This window comes from Nyctereutes procyonoides, unplaced genomic scaffold (assembly GCF_905146905.1).
Source record: "Nyctereutes procyonoides isolate TBG_1078 unplaced genomic scaffold, NYPRO_anot_genome, whole genome shotgun sequence".
Lineage (NCBI taxonomy): Eukaryota > Metazoa > Chordata > Mammalia > Carnivora > Canidae > Nyctereutes > Nyctereutes procyonoides.
Window position 1 is genome coordinate 66,442,281 of NW_026575146.1, and position 12,084 is coordinate 66,454,364.

Consider the following 12,084-nt stretch of genomic DNA (forward strand, 5'->3'; position numbering starts at 1 on the left):
TGATCCATTGTTCCAACTCTGTGCTAGCATTGTATGTCTTATTGTACTTCACGGTAAATCTTGAAATGAGGTAATGAACATCATCCTCTAACTTTATTGTTTGTTTATTTATTTATTTTTAAGATTGTATTTATTTATTCATGAGAAACACACACAGAGAGAGAGAGAGAGAGAGGCAGAGACACAGGCAGAGGGAGAAGCAGGCTCCACACAGGGAGCCTGACGCAGGACTTGACCCTAGGTCTCCAGGATCAGGCCTTGGGCTGAATGGGCTGAAGGCCGCGCTAAACCACTGAGCCCCCCGGTCTACCATAACTTTATTGTTTATAATTGTTCTGGCTATTCCAGGTCCTTGGCACTTTTCATAAAAATTTTAGAGTCAGTTTGTCAATTGGAAATTATCAAGCTTTTTAACTTCACAAAATTCCTACCTGAATTTTGATTTGTAATACCTTAAGTCAGATCAGTTTGGGAAGAATTTATATCTTAACATATTAAGCCTTCTAATTTTGTGATCATGATATATTTATTTAGGTACTTCTCTCAGCAATGTTTTATACTTTTCAAGTATAATGCACACCTTTTACTAATTTTATTCCTAGAAATTTGGCATTTTTGATGCTATTATAAGTATTATTTCTAATTTCATTTTCTTTTTTTAAGATTTTATTTATTTATTCATGAGAGACACAGAGAGAGAGAGAGAGAGGCAGAGACACAGGCAGAGGGAGAAGGAGGCTCCATGCAGGGAGCCTGACATGGAACTGGATCCCCCGTCTCCAGGATCAGGCCCTGGGCTGAAGGTGGCACTAAACCGCTGAGCCACCCGGGCTGCCCTCTAATTTTATTTTCCATTTGTTTGTTGCTAGTGTATATAAATGTAATTTATTCTTTAACTGACACTGTATCCTGTGTGAACTTATTAAAATCACTTAACTGTTCTAGTAATTTGTCAATGTCTTTAGTTTTTTTACACAGTCATGTTTTCTTCAAATAGAGATGGCTTTATTTCTTCGTTTCCAGACTTTATGCTTTTCAGTTTTCATATACCAGCCAGGACCTTTAGTATTTTTTTAAATTGATGCATAATTAACATACAGTGAGACTTGTGTTCCTAAGAGTAGAGTTCAATAAAGTTTTCAAATGTGTATTTATGTGACCCATACTCCAACAATCCACACATAGAATATTTCCATCCCCATATATTTCCTTATGTCTTTTTCCACTTAGGACTCCCCCAGTGCGGCAACCATTCTTCTGATATCTGTCACCAGAGATTATCCATTACAATATTAAATAAAAGTGATAGGAATAGACACTTCTGCCTTACTCCTGATATTAAGGGCCAGCATTCAATATTTCACCATTAAATGTGATCTGATGCCCTTTATCAAACTAAGAAAGTTCTATTCCTGGTTTGATGAGGTTTTTTGTTGTTGTTGTTGTTGTTTTTATCATGAATGGGTGTTACCAAATGCTCTGTGCACCTATTGACATGATTGAATTGTTTTTCTCCATTTTATTGATTTCTGCTATTATTTCCTTCCTTTGTCTTGGTTTAATTTACTTTCATTTTCTCTGGCTTTTGGGGGCAGAAGCATAGGTCATTAATTTTAATGCTTTCTTCCTTTCTAATGTTTGCATTTATAGCTATACATTTATACTTGTGGGAAAAGGAAGACCTAATGGAGGGGCTTTATTGACCTTCTTCTGGGGGTGCAGGTGGTTGGTGTGGCTGCATGTCTGGCAGAGAGCACAACACTTGCTGTAGTTGTATTTCTAGGTAAGCTGGCAGAGGGAAAGCAAGGTGCTCTTACTGGATATTGTGGTCAGAGAGTGCAGCTATCCTCTGGCCATTTGCCCCCACAAACACATTGCTGGTCAGCTGTGTTGCTCTTGTTGTCTTGGCTTTGACATTCTCGATGGCATCACTGGGCTTGACCTTGAGGGTGATGGTCTTGCTTGTAAGGATCTCCACAAAGATCTGCATCTCTGCATTTGCTGCTCAGCCACCAAGTTGGAGAGAAGGTTCTATCATAGTTATTTTTAAATCTTTTCCTGCTACTTCTAATGCTTGGTGTATCTAATTTCATTGACTTTTTTTCTTAATTATGAGTCACATTTTCCTGATTCTTTACATGTCTAGTTAATTTTTGTATACTAGATACTGCAAACAATGCATTGGAGAGACATGGATTGTTCTCTTCTATCAAGAGTATGAGTTTTTTTTTCTGGTAGGCAGTTAAATTACTACAAATCACCCTAATCTTGATGAGGCTTGGTTTTAGGATTTATTAAGGTAATGTCATTTTGGTTTTGCTTTAGTCTTTGGATGTTGTTCTTATCCTTGTGGCATGGTGTTTCCTCCAAATGTACAGCTTTGCAGAGTCTCACCTGAATTTTTCAGGTGCTTACTGGGTCACAGCTAATGCCTCCCAACACTGCGTCACTTCTGAAACCTCTGCTCAGCACCATAGCAACTGTTCTTCATCAGGTGTTAGCCTTTTATGCATTCCCTGTTGGGGTCCTCTGTAGGTTTCTAGACTCCTCTGCTCTGCATGACCTTGCAAAGCCCTCCTCACATTCAATTCCATAGCCTCCTCCCATTGTCAGAAATGGGAGTCAGGCTGCTGGGAGCATGATCAAGCACCCCTGGTGCTCCAAGTGCATCCTCTGTCCCTGGTGTGCTGATCACTTTTTATTTATCCATCTGTTTGCAGAGTCCTCTTGTTGTCTGTGTACATTTTGGGCACTAGAGACACAGTGTGACCAGGACAAAGTTTCCGGCACCGTGGAGCCTACAGCCTCTACTACATGGGCCTGGGGAGGGGCAGATAATAAAGGACAGAGAGGACAAGGTGATGTTGATTACTGCTAAACAATGGTAAGAGGAAAATGAAACAGGACAATGAGGTGGAAAGCGATGAAGAACCATGCAGGCTGGATGGTTGGGAAGGGTCTCTCAGAGGCAGTGACCCAGGAGTTGAGAGCTCACTTGATGAGAAGGGGAAGTGTTGCTGATAGCAAAGACTTTGGAGACCAAAGGAAGGTCCTCAAGCAGAGAGGAATGGTGTGTTAATAATGGTGCTGCTCAGGGAGAACTAAAGAAAACCAGAAGGAGAAGGAACAAGGATAACAGGTAGGCAATGAAATTGGAGATTTTTTTTACCTCTATCTCACCCCTATCTAATGTCATGAGAACTCATACTAAGGAGAAGGTGGGAAAGCCTTTAAGAAACTTTCATCTCTTTCTTACCATCTGAGAAATCACTATAGAAAGAAAGCCTATGAATGTAATGAATGTGGGAAGTCTTTCTGGCAGAGTCTTCACCTCCTTTTGCACCAGAGAACTCACACTGGCAAGAAACCTTAAGAATGTATTAAATGTGGAAAGTCTTTTGGCCAAAATTCTCACCTTAATGTACACCAGAGAGTTAATACTAGAGAGAAACCCTATAAATGTGATGAATGTGGAAAATCCTTCAATGGAAGTTCTAATCTTCATGTGCATAAGAGAACACATACTGGAGGAAAAACTATAAATGTAATGAATGTGGGAAAGCTTTTAGTGACCACTCCTCATATACACAACATGAAAGGACACACACTGGAGAAAAACCATACAAATGTGATGAATGTGGAAAAGCCCTTGGTCACAGCTCTCACCTTACAGTTCACAAGAGAATCCATGCTGGTGAGAAGTCATATAAATGTAATGAATGCAGGAAAACCTTCAGTTTTCACTTATCCTTCACTCAACATAAGAGAATGCGTATTAGAGAAAAACCGTATATATGTCATCAGTGTGGGAAAGTTCAATTAAGGTTCTAATTTTATTGGGCACCAAAGAACTCATACCAAAGGGGAAAAAACTACATATTTCATTTTAATATATAAAAACTATTCACATACATTTAAATTTTGTGGGTTTTTTTGACCCATTCCCAGAGAAAGGCAGAGACAGGCAGAGGGAGAAGCAGCCTCCCTTTTGGGGAGTCCTGTGTGGGACATGATCCTGGAACTCTGGGATCATGCCCTGAGCCAAAGGCAGACGCTCAACCATTGAGCTACCCAGGCGCCCCCTAGGACAAATTTTTAAATTAGTGAGGTCAAAACTCTCTTCACACACACACACACACACACACACACACACACACATACACACACACACACACACAACAAAAACAAAAAACAAAAAAACACAAAACTCTCTTCACTAGTACTAATTAATGTGATTACCCAGTGTGGGATGGACTGTTACTCAGAAGTCAAAATAGGCGGATGATATTTAACTGAATGACTCCTCTACTATTCCAAAGAGCCAGAGTAGCATTATTTGCTTTTTTGTTCCCCCAATGCTAGAAAATTGGGCTGCTTCAGGAATTCATTATGAACTATAATTATGAACACTGTGTAGAAACATGGAAAATGCCTGTAATGCAGTTGACTCTTGAACAACAGTTTTGAACTGTGCAAGTCCACTTATTATGTGGATTTTTTCAATAAATAAAGTACAATATTTAAAAAATGATTTTATTTATTCATGAAAGACACAGAAAGAGAGACAGACACAGGCAGAGGGAGAAGCAGGCTCTGCACAAGGAGCTCGATGTGGCACTCGATTCTGGACCCTGGGGATCATGCCCCGAGCCAAAGGCAAATGCCCAACCACTGAGCCACCCAGGCATCTCTAGTGTACAGTATTGTAATTGTGTTTTTCTTCCTTATGATTTCCTTTTTTCTATCTTCCTTTATTGTAAAAATACAGTATATAATATATATGACATACAAAATACATGTTAATCAACTGATTGTTTATATTATCAGTAAGATTTCCAGTCAACAGGAGGTTATTAGTAAAGTTTTTTTGGAGTCTGAGCTATATGCAGATTTCCAGCTGTGTAGGGCGTTATCACTCCCAAGCCCCACATTGTTCAGAGGTCAGCTGTAGTGAAATGTGCTGTACTGTTGTGACTATGTTGCCCTATATGTACATTTGGACAAAGGCTTAGATAAAAACAAATGGACATAGCAAATCAATAAGTCTTAGGATATTGTGTGGCTTTTTTTTTATGGTCAAAACTGCTACAATTTTATGGGGCGCCTGGGTGGTTTTGTGGGTTGAGTATCCAACTCTTGGTTTCCGCTCAGATCAGGATCTCTGGGTCATGAAATCGAGCACTGTGTTGGGTCCCACAGGATTTTCCCTCTCCCTTTACTCCTCCGTCTGCTCATGCACTCTCTCTCTCAAATACATAAGTCTTTTTAAAAAAAACTGCTACAATTTTACAGTAAATAAAAAGACAAAGAAGAGAGGGGTGCCTAGGTGGCACAGTTTGCTAAAGCATCCAACTCTTGGTTTTGGCTTGGGTTGTGATCTCAAGGTTGTGAGTTTGAGTCCTGTGACTGGCTCTGCACTGATACACTGCTGTTCCAGAACATGTAGAAAGCTGAATATTTACCTCTCTTGTGATACTAGTTTGTCAAGATTCAAAGAAAGAACAATTATAGGCCAATATCTCTCGGGACTATTAATGCAAAATTTCTAGATCAGATCCTGCTAGTAAAGATAGTACAGCTAGTACATTTGAATTTAGGAACATTCACTCCAGGAATCAAAGTACTGAGTATTAGGAAATAACCATAGTACCTCATTTTAATCAAGCAATGGAGAAATGGACAACATCTCCATGATTAATGAGAAAAGTTCATAAAAGTTGATATTTAGGGTGCCTGAGTGGCTCAGCAGTTGAGCGTCTGCCTTTGGCTCAGGTCATGCTCCCAGACGACCTGATTCTCCCTCTGCCTATGTCTCTGTCTCTCTTTGTCTCTCATGAATTAATAAAATATTAAAAAATTTTTGGTATTTAAAGATTCAGGAAAGAACCCTAGTAACAGGAAAAAAAATACTTTTATCATGTGAAATAGGGCTTAAATGGTGATACCAGCACTGAGGTTGACAAACTATGGCCCACAGGCCAAATCTGGCCCATATATTTCTGTAAATAGTCTTATTGGAACGTAGCCACACCCACTTATTTCTATGTTGTCTATGGCTGCCTTAACACACTAAGGTGGAGTTGAATAGTTGTAAAAGAGATTGCATAGCCTGAAAAGGCAAAATATTTACTAGAAAAGCCTTGCCAACCCCAGATGTAGAGCCATCTCCATTCAGGAAGTATCAAGGCAGGGTTGCTCACTAGTCCTTATGTATTAACAGTAAATTCACAAAAGGAGTACAAATGAATAATAAATACATTTAAAAAGTACATGAGTTCATCAGTCATCAAAGAAATGCAAATAAAATGATATAAATATTTGAACAGCTGTTATGAGGTAGGCAGTATCCCAAGCATGTAGTCTCCATTACCTCATTTAATACAAAGATCCTGGTGAGGCAAGTTCTTCTATTATTTCCATTTTATAGATGCAGAAAGTACAGTCTGGAGAGGCTAATTGGCAGGTAAAGATTGACAGCGATTTAAAAAGATGTATTTTTAAATCCTTGTTGGATATAAGAAAAAATAGTACAAGGGGTGCTTGGATAGCTCAAATGGTTAAGTGTCTGATTCTTGATTTTGGTTCAGGTCATGATCTCAGGGTTGTGAGATCAAGTCCCATGTTGTGCTCCATGCTCAGTGCAGAGTCTACTTGAGATTCTCTCTCCCTCTGCCCCCCCCCTGCTTGTGTTCTCTCTCTCTAATAAATACATAAAATCTTTAAAAATTAGTATGAAATGGGGGTGTCAGCCTGGCTCAGTCAGTAGAGCATGGGACTCTTGATTTTGGGATCACAAGTTCAAGCCCCATGTTGACGGTAGAGTTTACTTTAAAAAAAAAACCCTGAAAACTAAAAAAGTATTAGGAAATTGATTCTATTATTCAGCACACACAAATGGTTACATGTGTGTACTCTCTTTGTAGGTTAGTTAGGTTGGAAATGTCCAAATGTAAAGTATGTTCAGGAGTTGATTCAGCAATCTCACCTTTGCAGTTTATCCATGGAAATAACTGCCCAGCTATAAAAATATGGGCAGAACCTTTGTTATAGCATGGTTTATAACAGCAAAATACTAAATGCTCCCCAATACCAGAAAGTTTACATCATTATGGTGCAAAAATTAAATGGCATATTATTGGGAGACAAAATTAGCTTCATAACAACATGGATGATCCCAACTCTGTGAAATTATAAATCTTTCCCAAGGGATCTCTGGAAAAATGTCATCCACATATTAATAATTTGTTATCTGTGGGTGGTGGCAATATTTACTTTTTGCCTTTTCCTAAGTGGTTTTACTTTGTTTAAAGTAAATGTAACTGGAATTTAAAACAACATTACTGGGACGCCTTGGTGGCTCAGTGGTTTAGTGCTTGCCTTCGGCCAAGGGCGTGATCCTGGAGTCCTGGGATCAGGTCCCACACCAGGCTCCCTACATGAAGCCTGCTTCTCCCTCTGCCTATGTCTCTGCCTCTCTCTTTGTTTCTCATGAATAAATAAAATCTTAAAAAAATAAAAAATAAAAGAACATTACTTTCATCCAGGAATAATATTAAAATCATGAAATCCAAGATTTTCATTATCCCATGTTACTAGGTAGGAAATAGAACACAGATCATTCATGTGTGTGTAGCCAGAGAGATACAATCAGTGCTGTTAGGGAAGTTGACCTAAGATAGAGGAACCATGTATGTATATGAGAAATACAGAGAGATTAAAAGCTTAAAAAAAAGTGTCCACAAGGAAGCACACTTGCTTCTTCAAAGCCAACAGTATGGGCCTTTGTAGCTGTGCCAGAAGGCAAATGCCTCATCTGGGGACTCTGGTGGACCAAGAGTGTCTTTCCAAGCCAGAGATGTGAGTATGATGGGTTGATGTGTCCCTCATTTGTGAGAAGTAAAAATGTCTCCATCTACAGATGTTCAGGATATAAACACAACTGACAAAACCAGGATGCAGCAAATGTGAATTCAAACCCAAGCAAGCAAGGAAAAAGTAAAGCCTTTAAAGAAACTTCAAAATCTATAATGTAACTTAACCAACGCTGAATAAAATTTCCATTCCAGTAAGCTATTGATCCTTAATCCCTATATGTGATGTTCATCGATATCTACCTTCATATTCTTCTGTGGTAAGCTATTGAAGAGAGGTGGAAACAAGGAAAATTTGATGAATTCTAAAGGGAGGTAAACCTTTTACAGGTGAGCCCAGTACCATGCTGGGGACAAATACTTGGACTGGGTGTAGATGGGCATCAAAGCAGCTGGGCATTGATGGAGCCCCTCCACAAATGAGGAGTGCATCAGAGCCTTTGATGACAGTGGGCTGGTGGGACAGAGACCCAGGTTTGGGGCTAGAAAAACCCTAAGAGTAATTTTCTGCTAATTGCTTTTCTTGAGAATCCCCTTAGCCTAGGGGCGCCTGGGTGGGTCAGTCAGTTGAGCGACTCTTGATTTCAGCTCAGATCATGATCTTGGGGTCGTGGGGTCGAGCCCCACATCGGGCTCCATGCTTGGTGCAGAGTCTTCTTGTGATTCTCTTCGTCTCCCTCTGCCCCTCCCCCCACCCATGCTCTCTGTCTCTAAAATAAGCAAAATATGTAAGAAAAAAAAATCCCCTTAGCCTAGAATTTTGCTGAGTACCCCAGAACAGTGAAACACTCTTCTCCTAGGTACACCATTGAATCATTTTTGGTGAACACATATTAAGAAACAGAACATTTCCATTACCTCAGAAAGTTCTTTCTTGTCAGTTACCAGACATTTCTTTCCTATAAACCCCAAAGCAAACAGCGATTTCTATCAGCATGGATTATTTTTGCCAATACTAGAATTTACTCTGGTGAGATTATAGTCATATATTCCTTGCATTTTTGTGACTGCCACATTCCCTAAGCAAAAAAATTTGAGACTTATCTCTGTCATTACATGGATCTTTACTGTTCTTTTCTGTTGCTGGGTAGTATTTATTCCATTGTATGAATATAGCACAATTTATTCCATTCTGAGATTGATGTTCCCAGTTTTTGGTTACTATGAATAAAGGTGCTATGAACATACTTATCAATGTGTTTTGTTTTTATGGGCATAAGTTTATATTTTATAAACAAAATTTTAGCAAACTGAATCCAATAATATAATAATAAAATAATAGAAATTTTAAAAGTCATGAGTAAGTGGAGTTAATCTAAAAAATGCAGGGTTGGTTTAACCAAAATCAATAAATGTACTTCACTGCATTAACAAGCTAAAAAAAAAAAGTATATTGTTATCTCAGTACATGCAGAAAAAATTGACAAAATCCAACAATCATTCCTGATTTAAAAACAAACAAACAGGGGATCCCTGGGTGGCGCAGCGGTTTGGCGCCTGCCTTTGGCCCAGGGCGCGATCCTGGAGACCTAGGATCGAATCCCACGTCGGGCTGCCAGTGCATGGAGCCTGCTTCTCTCTCTGCCTCACTCTCTCTCTCTCTCTGTGACTATCATAAATAAAAAAAAATTAAAAACAAACAAACAAACAGAGCAGCCCAGGGGGCTTAGTGGTTTAGTGCTGCCTTCAGCCCAGGACATGATCCTGGAGACCCGGAATCGAGTCCCACATTGGGCTCTCTGCATGGATCCTGCTTCTCTCTCTGCCTCTCTCTCTCTGAGTCTCTCATGAATAAATAAATAAAATCTTAAAAATAAATAAACAATTCTCCCCAAACTTAGAATAGAAGGCAATGTCCTCAGCCTAGCAAAGGACAGCTTCATCCACAGATGATATCATACTGAGAGGTAAAACACTGAATGTTTAACCCCTAAGATTAGAACAAGGTAAGCTATCTGATCTCACCACTTCTAGTCAACATTGTAATGAGGGTTCTGGCCAAGGCAATTGGCAAGAGAATGGAATAAAAGGAATCTAGATTGAAAAAGATATTTTATTAAAAAATTTAATTCATTAGAGTGCGCATGAGCATGAGTGGGCTGTGTGGCAGAAGGAGAGGGAAAATCTCAAGACAACTCCCCACTGTGTGTGGAGCCCGACATGGGGCTGGATCTCAGAACCCTAAAATCACCACCTGATTGGAAATCAAGAGCCAGATGCTCAACAGACTGAACCATCCAAGGACCCCAGAAAAGACAATTAAAAAAAAAATCCTTTGCTTCAAAAAACACCAAAGTAAAGGTAAACCACAACTTAGGATATATTCCTAATAAAATATATTTTTAAAATATTTTATTTATTTATTCATGAAAGACAGAGAGAGAGGCAGAGACACAGGCAGAGGGAGAAGCAGGCTCCATGCAGGGAGCCCCATGTGGGACTCCATCCCGGGTCTCCAGGATCAGGCCCCGGGCTGCAGGCGGCGCTAAACCACTGAGCCACCCGGGCTGCCCTATTCCTAATAAAAGATTAATGTTAAAATTTATGTAAAGAACTTCTACAAACCAATAAGAAAAATACAACCTGGGAGAAAAATGCATGAAGTGAGAAGTTAATTCAAGAAGAGAACACATAGGGATCCCTGGGTGGCGCAGCGGTTTGGCGCCTGCCTTTGGCCCAGGGCGCGATCCTGGAGACCCGGGATCGAATCCCACATCGGGCTCCCGGTGCATGGAGCCTGCTTCTCTCTCTGCCTCTCTCTCTCTCTCTCTCTCTCTCTCTCTCTCTCTCTCTCTCTATCATAAATAAATAAAAATTAAAAAAAGAGAACACATAAATAGCAACACTGAAAAAATGCTGAATCTCACAAAAAAGAGGCAAACATTTCACAATGAAATACCATTTTCTACTCATGAATTTGGCAAAAAATTTAAAATAAAAAAGCTGACACTGCCAAGCATTGCTGAGGATGTGGAGCAAGTGGGACTCCTGTTACTGAGGGGCATATGAAAAAGTGCAATCCTGGGGATCCCTGGGTGGCTCAGCAGTTTAGCACCTGCATTTGGCCCAGGGCATGATCCTAGGGTCCCAGGATCGAGTCCTGGGATCGAGTTCCACGTCAGGCTCCCTGCATGGAGCTTGCCTCTCCCTCTGCCTGTGTCTCTGCCTCTCTCTTTCTCTCTCTCATGAATAAATAAAATCTTTAAAAAAAAGAAAAGGTGCAATCCTTTTGGAAACAAGGAGACATAACAGTTTTGGACATGAGTATTCATGAGCTATGGCCTGTCAGTACCGCTGAGGGCTAACCCCAGAGCCACCCTGTGTCTGTCCATAAGACCTATGTGAAAGTTCATAGCAACATCATCTATAGTGACTGGAAGCCTTTTGCTTACAATGCTCTTCCCCCAGATACCTGCACAGCTGGCCTTCTCCCTGCCTCTTCTGTCTTTGCTTTGCATGTTACTTTCTTAGTGGGCTTTCCTTGAGGCTCCAACTTAAAATCACAGCCACTTCCTCCAGCATTCTTTGCCTCTTCTCCCTATTTGGCCTTTAGCTGTTATCCCCATCTGATGCATTAGATATTTTACTTGGCCTTTAGCTATTATCCCCATCTGATGTATTAGATATTTTACTTATTTTTCTATTTGCATTCTCCTCTAGAATGTGAGCTCCATGAGGGCAGTGATTTTGTGATTTTTATTCACTACTTTCTTCCCCATTCCATGCATGGTAGGTTCTTTATTTTTTTTAAAGATTTACTTATAAGAGACAGAGAACATGAGTGAGTGGTGGGAGAGAAAGACAGAATCTCAAGCAGACTCCCTGCTAAGCCTGGAGCCTGATATGGGGCTCAGTCTCACAGGCCTAAGAGATCATGACCTGAGCTGAAATCAAGACTCAGATGCTTAACGTACTGAGCCACCCAGACACCCGCCCTGCATAGTAGGTTCTTTAATGAATATTTGCTGAAAGAACTAAGTGGCCAACAAAAGTAGATGGGATAAACAAGTTGTGGTATACTCATTTAGCAAGAAACTAGACAGAGTGAAAATAAATGATATAAAGCTTCACATTATCAGTAAATCTAGGGGCACCTAGATCTAACTGTCTCCCTTTGGCTCAGGTCATGATCCCAAGGTCCTGGATCAAGCTCTGCAGTATGCTCCCTGATCAGTGGGGAGCCTGCTTCTCCCTCTGCCTCTGTCTGCTGCTC